Consider the following 8821-nt stretch of genomic DNA (forward strand, 5'->3'; position numbering starts at 1 on the left):
TGTGGTGGAACTAACAGCCATTGGGATGGGATCAAGGCAATGGTGGTGCTTGGCAATGGAGAGCTGGGATTGTGGTCCAAGGGAGGGGAGGAGAGTCCAAGAGAACGGGGTATCATGGTTTGGTTCCAAGGGGGTCGTAGGGAGGGGTAGTGGCTGGGTGGGCACAGGGGTCACAGCTCCTTCACAGGGTGTCTCAGATTTTGGGCTGACTCGAAGCCTAGAACAGCCCCCACAGAGTGCTCATGGCCAGGGGGGCACCCCAGGCTTGTCCTGGGAGGTTCTGGCTTTCTGCCCCACACACCCCTGGGCTTTTTCCTGTCTCCCCATTTCCTGGCTCACACATCCCAGAAAACACCTGAGCAGGTAAGAGATGGGCAGTCCCATGAAGGGGAAAAGGGGGATGGAGGGTGCAGGCAGTGTTTGGGGGGCTGTGGGGGATGAGGATGTCTGTCTGTGCACCCTTAAGATTTTCACTTTCTCTTTCCTGCAGCAGAAGGAAGAGGCCATTTGTGCTGAGGCCAGGACGTGGATTCTTTCCTGGGGGCACCTCCAGAGGGGTTTTGCCCTAAAGGAAAAGGCCTCCTCTGGGCTGGTGACACCTGGGTCTTATCCCAGGGGCCTCCTCGTTCTGGAGGTGCCACATCCTTAGGGATTCCGTCTGCCAGAGTTGGCACATCCTGGGCACCTCTGTCCTGGGGATTCCTGAGCTTTCTCACTGTCCCCAGTGTGACCCTGGCACCTCGGGAGTGCCCAAACTTAAGGTGATTCCTGTGTTGACCTTGCCCTGTGATGGGAAATGCCAGATACATTTGGTTCCACTGCAAACTGTGTAAATGCCCGTTTGTCCCTCAGGCTCTGATTCCCTGGTAAATCCACTGCACCCTGCCCTGAATTCCCCTGCCTGGGAACTCCCTGCTCCTGCTGGGACACCCCTGTGCCCCAGAGTCACGTGTGAAACCCCTGCTCCATATTTCCACATTTTTCCCTCTCTACTGGTGTCCACATTCAGAACCCAATCATTCTTTCTGGTAGGTTTCAGAGGGCTGCACTTTTTGTTCAAGGAGGAATGTCCTGGTCAGGTTGTTGAGCAGATCCTTGTGGGATTTGCAGCAGTTCTGGGGCTCTCTCAGTGCCTTGGGGACAGGCACCAAATGATCAATTGCTGCATTTCTGGACTGGTTATCTCACAGCTGCCCCTGCAGGGGGGGTTTCCAGCCAGCCCTGCTCTGAAAACCATCAAAGGCCCTCACAGGGCCACTGCTTGGGCTCACACTGGCTTTTGTGCTTCTTGCAGGGCTGAGCAAACCACAGCCAAGCCTTTTTTGGCCACAGAAAGAATTGTCACCTTTGCAGCAGCTCGAAAGCTGCGAGAATCAAAGCCAAGGGGGCAGGGGGAGCCTCAGGTCCTGGCTGCCACCTGGGGCTGGCCAGAGCAGGGCTGGCCAATGCCCATCCCTGGGCACTGGGGCTGGGCCATGGCTGGGCCCACACTTGGATGGCCACTGGATTCAAGGAGCAGGAGTTTGGGAGCTCCTTGCAGCCTGGGCTCCATTCCCCAGCTGCTCTTGCTGGCTCAGATCCTGCAGGGGAGGAGCGAGATTGGGAAAATCAGGAACAGGATTTCTCTACAAATGAAATAAACCCAAAGTGTCCCCACCCCTGAGGACAGAAACCTTGTGTGCGATTGATTTGGAGCAGCACAGGGAGGGGGAAGCCCCCCAAGAGCTTCACAAGTTTTCATGGGGAGGGTCTCATCCATCTCCTGGTTGCCAGCACTGAGGCCCTGCAGGGGTTTTAAGTGTGGGGCTGTGTTTTGGGTGTTTTTGAGTGTCTGTGTCTTCCCTGACTGACACCAGCCCATGTCTGTTACCCCCAGTCAGCCCTGCTGGGGATTTTCACCCACAGAATGATCTTGGTGGGCTGTGCAATGGGGCCAAGGTGCTGCACCTGTGAGGGTTCCCAAATGGGGATTGAGGGCTCCCAATGAGGGGGTGTAGAGTGGGTGGGTCACACCCTGAGTTGGGGCACCCCAGAGGTCACAGAGGTCACAGTGCCCCACTGAGGACAGAGGGGGTTGGCAGGGCCCCCCTGCCCGGGACAGGGGTCTCCAGGATGTGCCCTACCCTGGACAGGGACTTGCTCAGGGAATGTGTCCAGGGACCCTGCCCAGAACCACCATCCCCCAGGACAGGATCTCCCCCACTGGGATGTGTCACCGCTGGGACAAAATCTAGAATGTGTCACCCCCAGGACAGGATCCCCTCAGGCAGGACCCCCTGGATGTGCCCCCAGGACAGAACCCACCCCGTGTGACTCAGCACAAACAGCCTATTCCTTCTGCTGCAGGAGAGAGAAAGTGAAAGTATTGGGTGAGCACAGCCAGACACCCCCATCCCGCACAGCCTCTCCACCCCTCCCTGGAGTCTCTCCACCCCCTTTTCTCCTTTCCTCGGGCTACCCCAACCAGTTTTTTCCAAGGTGCTCTCCAGGATTTTTGAGTCAGGAACTGGGAGCAAGGTGGCATGGCACAAAATTGTGAAAGGGGAAAAAAGAGGAATAGAGAGAGGAGAATGTCAATGGCAGGGGACAGCACAGAAGTGAAGATACCCAGGACCCCCATGTGATGCCTGCCCAGGAAATTAGCACCCCAATGTTGGGCCCTTGGTCACCACAAAATCTGAGGCACTAAGGGAAGGAGCTGTGACCCCTGGCCTGCCCAGACACTGCCATCCCTGGCACCCCCATTCCCCTGGAAACCCAACCATGGGGACTCCATTCTTTATGTTCCCCCTTCCCTGGGACCCCCATCCCAGCACTGCCATTCTCCAGGATCTCCATTCCCAAGGACCCCCATCTGGGTAGTTCCAGGCCTTGGGACCCCCATTCTCTGGGGGCCCATGATTTCCCCAGGACCCCCATTGCTCTGGCACCCCCAAGCTGGGATGCCATGTTGTTCTGGGACCTTCTTCACTGAGTTTTAATCCACCTAACCCTTGTGACCCCCATTCCCATGGGACCCCATCCCTGCACTCCAGTGCCCTGGACACCCATCCTTGGCTCCCTGCAACACCTCAGCCTTCAAATTCTGGCAACATCCTGTCCCACCATCACCCCATGTCCCACAATGTCCCCACCCTGCCCCCATCCTGTCCACACCCTACCCTCACCAAGAGCCACCTACACAATGAGAAGACACCTGCCCTTGCTTCCTGTCCCTTCATCCCAAGAGCCGCCCCCCCAGGGGACAGGTGGCCCCAGCAGCGAGTGACAGCCAGTGCCCATGGCCGGGGACACCGGGATGGCCGGGAAGGTGGCGCTGCTCCTGTGGGGTGAGTGCCCCGGGCACGGGCCTGACGCCCTGGGGATGGGCCCTGGTGAGGCAGAGAGCAGTGGGGAGGGTGCACAGGGGGGCTGAGAGGTTACCTGAGGTCCCCAAGGCCAACAGAGCCAGTGGGGGACAGAGCCGGAGCTCCCTCAGTGTCACCAGGGTCATTGTGTGACACTCAGAACAGGGACAAGGGGACAGGAATGGGATGGGAATGTGGGGGCAGGGATATGGGAACAGGAACAGGGGAAAGAACTGTGGGGTTGGGCTCCACAAGGCTGGGGCAGTTGTGGGGACAGGGAAAATGGGGGAAGCATCATGAGGATGTGGCCGTAGGAATGGCAGGTAGTGACCTGAACAGGCACAGGGTGGCTGTGTTGTCCCTGTCGTCGAGATGTCCGTTCTACCCAGACGTGTGACAAAAAAATGTCCCCTGGGAGCTTCTTCAGACATATTGGGGACTGTACTTGAGCACATTCCTAAAAGAAGGGTGTCCCCATGGGGACATTTTGGGGACAGTCTCACTCTCCCCCCCTCAGTCACACTATCCCTGCAGAGCCACCCCCACCCAGCCCTGTCCCTTCTCCCTTCCAGCACAGACCCTCGGCCTCGCTGGTGAGTCCTCAGGGGATGTCATGTCCCTGCTCTGCTGTCCCCAGCCCTGTGGTGCCCTGGCAGGCTGGTGTCCCCTGTCACCCGCAGGTGCCCAGAGCACCCAGCTCCTGGTGGAGCCCCCCTGGATGCCGGCGGTGCTGTGGGACAGGGTGACACTGACGTGCCAGGGCTCGGGGACCGCCGGTTCCACCACCTGGTACAAGGACAAGCAGTGCTTGCGGCAGGAGAGAAGGGACAGCTTCACTGTCACAGAGAGTGGCACCTACATGTGTGACAGACCTGGCAGCGGGCCCAGCCGTCCCCTGATGGTGTCAGATGGTGAGGGGGGATCTCAAATGCTCAGAATGGCTCCATGATAGATCTGGGTGGGCTCCACTGTGTGGGTGGCCTCACAGCCTTCCTGTTGCAACAGGGACATCCCAGTGCATCCCACTGTGGTTGGAGCCCCCTGGGGACAGCTGTGCCACAGGGCTGCTCCTGGTGTCCCTGGGAACCTCCCGTGCAGTGAATACTACACCCAGACGTCCCTGGTGCCATGGGCACCCACTCTGGACGCGTCTCGGGCTCCTCAGTGTGACGAGACCCTCCTGTCCCACAGAGCTGCTGGTGCTGCAGGTGCCAGCACGGGCACTGCTGGAGGGGGACATGGTGACACTACGCTGCCGAGCCCAGCAGAACAACCCTGTCACCAGGGTGCAATTTTATCAGAATGAGAAGGAGTTCAAGGGTGCCATCAGGGACACAGAGCTGTCCCTGTCCCCCCTGCAGCTACACAACAGCGGCCGCTACCGCTGCGGGGGGTGGGTGGCCTCAGGAATGTCACTGTCAGCACCGGTGACAGTGACAGTGCATGGTGAGCACACCCACTGCTTGAATTCAAATATCCTGACACCCCCACAGCGACTTTTCAGTGGACTCAGAGTCACAGTCCCCACCCCCATCTCCTTCCCAGAGCTCTTCACGGTGCCGCTGCTGGAGGGTCCCCCCTCAATCTCAGCTGCCTCAGCACCCACAGCCCCTTGCGACCCCCAGCCCCCCTCCTGTACCACTTCTACCGGGATGGGCAGTTGGTGGGGGGTCCGCAGGGGTCCCCACAGCTCCAGGTGCCCGCTGTGGGGGTCTCCCACTCAGGGAATTACAGCTGAGAGGTGCGCTCCGAGGGGGGGGCCGTGCGGAAGAGCAGCGCCCGGCTCGGCGTCACGGTGCGCAGTGAGTGTGGGGATGGGCACGGGGAGCCCCCACAGTTCTCCCATCCCTGCTCAACCCTCTGCGTGCTCTCCTGCTTTCCCAGCTCTCTCCCTGGGTCCCTGCATCGCCTCTCCTGTTCCCTGCATCCCTCACCAGGGTCCCTCAGCCCCCTCCTGTTTGCAGCTCTCCCTCTGTGATGTCCCTCCATTGTCCATAGGTCCCACCATCCCTGTCTGGGTCCCCAAAATCTTCCCTTCAACCCTCTCCTGATTTCCCCTCTCTGAATCTCTCATCCTTCTCTAAGGTCCCTTCCACTCCTTTCCAAGTCTCACTCACATCTCTGGGCCCCCTTCTTCCTCACTGGTGGCTCCCCACTCCTCTCTCATCCTCCCCCTCTCTTATTCTCTCATGACTCCGTGGTGTCTCCCACTCCTCGACTGTCCCCAGTCCCTCCTGTGTCACTCGGCAGGGGTCCCACTCTCGGAGGGTCACTTTTGGTGCACTCCCGTTGGTGAGAGGTGGCACTCGGGGACACTCTGGAGCTGAGCTGCACGGTGGCCGTGGGGACAGGTTCCCTGTCATTCCCCTGGCACCGGGGAGCCTTGGTCACGACACTGGGCACTGCTCCAATCCTGGAGATGCAGCACGTTGGGGATACTACCTGTAAGGGACAGAGTCCTCCTAAATGTCCCCATCCTTGGTGAGCAGGACCCTCTGGGTGGGAGTGACTATACCCATGGATTCCCCATCCCACCCCTCTCACCCTTATCCCCCCATCTGGTCCATAATCCCTAGCGGGTGCCAGCACCTCCCGCTGACCTCAGCCCTGTCTGTGTCCCCGCAGTGCCCGTGGCCAATGCCACCATCACTCCCGGTCCCCCGGCACTCCAGGTGGGCCCAGGTGACCCCGTGACCTTGCACTGCTCGGTGCAGGTGGGCTCAGCCCCTGTCACCTTCACCTGGCTGCCCAATGAGCATGAGGTGGCCCAGGGTCCCCTCCTGGAGCTTGGGGCTGTCGATGTGGGACATTCAGGCACCTACCAGTGCGTGGCCACCAACCAGCTGGGACAGGACGGGCACCGTGTGTTCCGGGCACTCAGCCCAGAGCTGGCCCTGGAGGTGACACCACAGGGAACCACTGGACATCACTGGAACACAGGTGGGGTCACACGGGGTCATTGGGATTGCAGGAGCCCTTCAGTGACAGCTGACCCTGATGTGTCCCTTCTGTCCCCAGCAGTGGCCGCAGGCCTTGGCGGGTCCCTCCTCTTCCTGCTCCTGCTCGTGTGTGGAGCTGTGGGCTGGCACCGATGGAACAACATGGGTGGGTGACAATGGGGACAATGGGGTCCCTGGAAAACTGGGGGGGCCATTTAAATGTGGGGGTGATGGGGTGGCACCCACAGCCCCTGACTGCAGAAGTGCTGAGTGCTCAGGACAGTTGCTCAGTGTTCTGAAGGATTTGGGATGGTGTTGGAGGGTGTTGCAGGGATTTTGGGAGTTCTTTCAGTGATCCCAGGGGAATTAGGAGATTCAGCCTCCCTGCCAGGCTTGACATTCTGGGGCTTCATGCAGTGCTGGGTACTGGGGTGGTTTAAATGTTCTGGGAATCACCATGGATTCTCAGGGGTCCGGGGGGAAATTAAGGAGGCAGTGGGGTTTGAGGATTCCAGAGAGGGGTCAGGGCCCAGGGGACCCGACAGTTACCCTTCCCCTCTTTCCTTTGCAGCTCACAGAAAGCAGCAGGAAAGGTGAGGGGGGAGCTGAAACTACACTCTGGCCTTCGACCCCAACCCCCAAGACCTCCCATTCCCTCCCACACATCTCCTTTATTCCCTTAGGGTCCCCCCACAGCCCCCGGCCCCCCCAGAGGAGGGGGAGGTGCTGTACACCCACGTCGTGAGCACCAAGCAAACCGGGCTGGGACACACGCAAAGCGACACGTCACCCATGAGTGTCCCCATGACCAGATGCCACAGTCAGTGTCTCTCACAGTGTCTCCCTGTGCCACCACACTCCAGGATCCCCAGGTGGCCTACGCAGAGCTGCCAGCGACCCATGGGCGACCACGGGAATGTGGGGACATCTACGGGAATGTGCTGGGACACTCGGGGCATGGCTGGGACTGGAGGTCCCTTCCCGAGGGCACCCCTCATGTGTACCCTCTCTGCTCCCATGGGTGCCCACTGTAGCAATGTATTTGAACGTCTTAGACTACAGTGTGCTCCTGCCAGTGCTCTGGCCAAATCATTTTTAGATATTCTTATCAAACACTCTGGAAATTGTCAAGGCTACTAAAACTTAAATTGTGCTAATCTGGGAAAGAAGAAGCAGAAAACAGAATACGAAGACTGCAAGAATTAAGATAAAGAAGGGCCTGGAAGCACTGAACTGTAACCAATCATATTTCCTGAGAGGAGCCAGCAGAGCACGTGGACAACACAGAGGCACCCATCAAGTACTGCGTGATCCCAGGGACAGTAGTTTTAGAATGTGTAAGTAGAGCATTGTCCTGGTTTGAAAGGACAGGTGTCTGCCAGTAAGGGCAGAAGTTTCCCTTTGGAATAGAGACTTTGGTTCCACTCCCCCCCCCCAAGTATTATAATTGTTTGAATCAAGGACTCTGAGGCAGAGATAAGGGGGGTGGGAATAACAGCTCTTTTACTAATATATCTAACTGTACAAGCAGAAAACAATAACAGTTAAAATTGCTAACAGAACGAAATAGATAACTCGGTGTCAGTCCCTTTAGATGCAAGCACGCTGTCTCTGTGCTTAGTCCCAGTTCTGATCTGCTGAAGGGCAGGCGGGAACAGAGGCAGGAAGGAGGGGGGTGGGGCGGCAGCGGCCACGCTGGTCTCGGGCGGGAACGGGCTCACCCTCACCGAGGGCGGCGGCTCCTCGCTCACCGTGTGTGTCTGGGTGATCAGCTGTGTCCGCAGAGGCAGGAGGCTGGAATGGGGCAGATGCAGGGCAGGTGATCGCAGAGGGTCTGGCTCTCCCGTGCTCCGGCCGCGTGGCTGAAGATCCCGGGCGTCCTCCTCCGAGCTCGCTGGAAACCTGAGTGCCGTCCCGGAAGCCTCAGAGGCCCCTCCGGCAGCCGTTCCCACCCACCCCTTTTGTCTGGAGTCATCAGATATCCTGGGTGTAGCCCGGCCAGCTCCATTGGCATGATAATGGGAAAAATTCTTTCAATTGACACAGTAATAGAAAAACACTCAACACCCAACATTATCCACCCCGAATTTTTTCCATGCCAACATGCTACATCATATTGAAACCTTTAAATTATATACATGTAGTTATAGGCACAGTATCATAGATAGTTCACTCCAGAACAAGGTCCCCTTCGGATATGCATCGGGTCTCTCCATCTTTTGCATCACCCACCAAGTGCAACCTGGTCCTTGAGCGAAAACCACCCCACGAACAGGATTGTCTTTGCTGGAAGCAGAGTTCACCCAGACAGTTTTCCCTAACATGCCTCTCAGGTGTACCACTGGAACCTTATCTCCATCTGCTGCTCCCAAGGGCTCTGACTGGGCAGGGCCTGCTTGGTTAGTGGAACCTCGGGTATTCACTAACCATGTGGCCTTTGGTAGATTGATCTCCCAGTTCTTGAAAGTCCCCCCACCAAGTGCCTTTAAGGTGGTTTTAAGCAGACCATTGCACCATTCAACTTTCCCAGCCGCT

At 58.2% G+C, this 8821-nt stretch overlaps 1 long non-coding RNA gene across 1 annotated transcript; it reads left to right on the forward strand.

Moving 5' to 3' along the window:
• Positions 1-6217: 6217 nt before the first annotated feature.
• Positions 6218-7552, forward strand: LOC306816532. Its single transcript, XR_013777698.1, has 3 exons — positions 6218-6287; positions 6366-6452; positions 6970-7552. It is a non-coding gene; the product is annotated as an uncharacterized lncRNA (long non-coding RNA).
• Positions 7553-8821: the final 1269 nt, after the last annotated feature.

The sequence above is a fragment of the Erithacus rubecula genome (assembly GCF_903797595.1).
Source record: "Erithacus rubecula genome assembly, contig: scaffold_655_arrow_ctg1, whole genome shotgun sequence".
Taxonomy (NCBI): Eukaryota; Metazoa; Chordata; class Aves; order Passeriformes; family Muscicapidae; genus Erithacus; species Erithacus rubecula.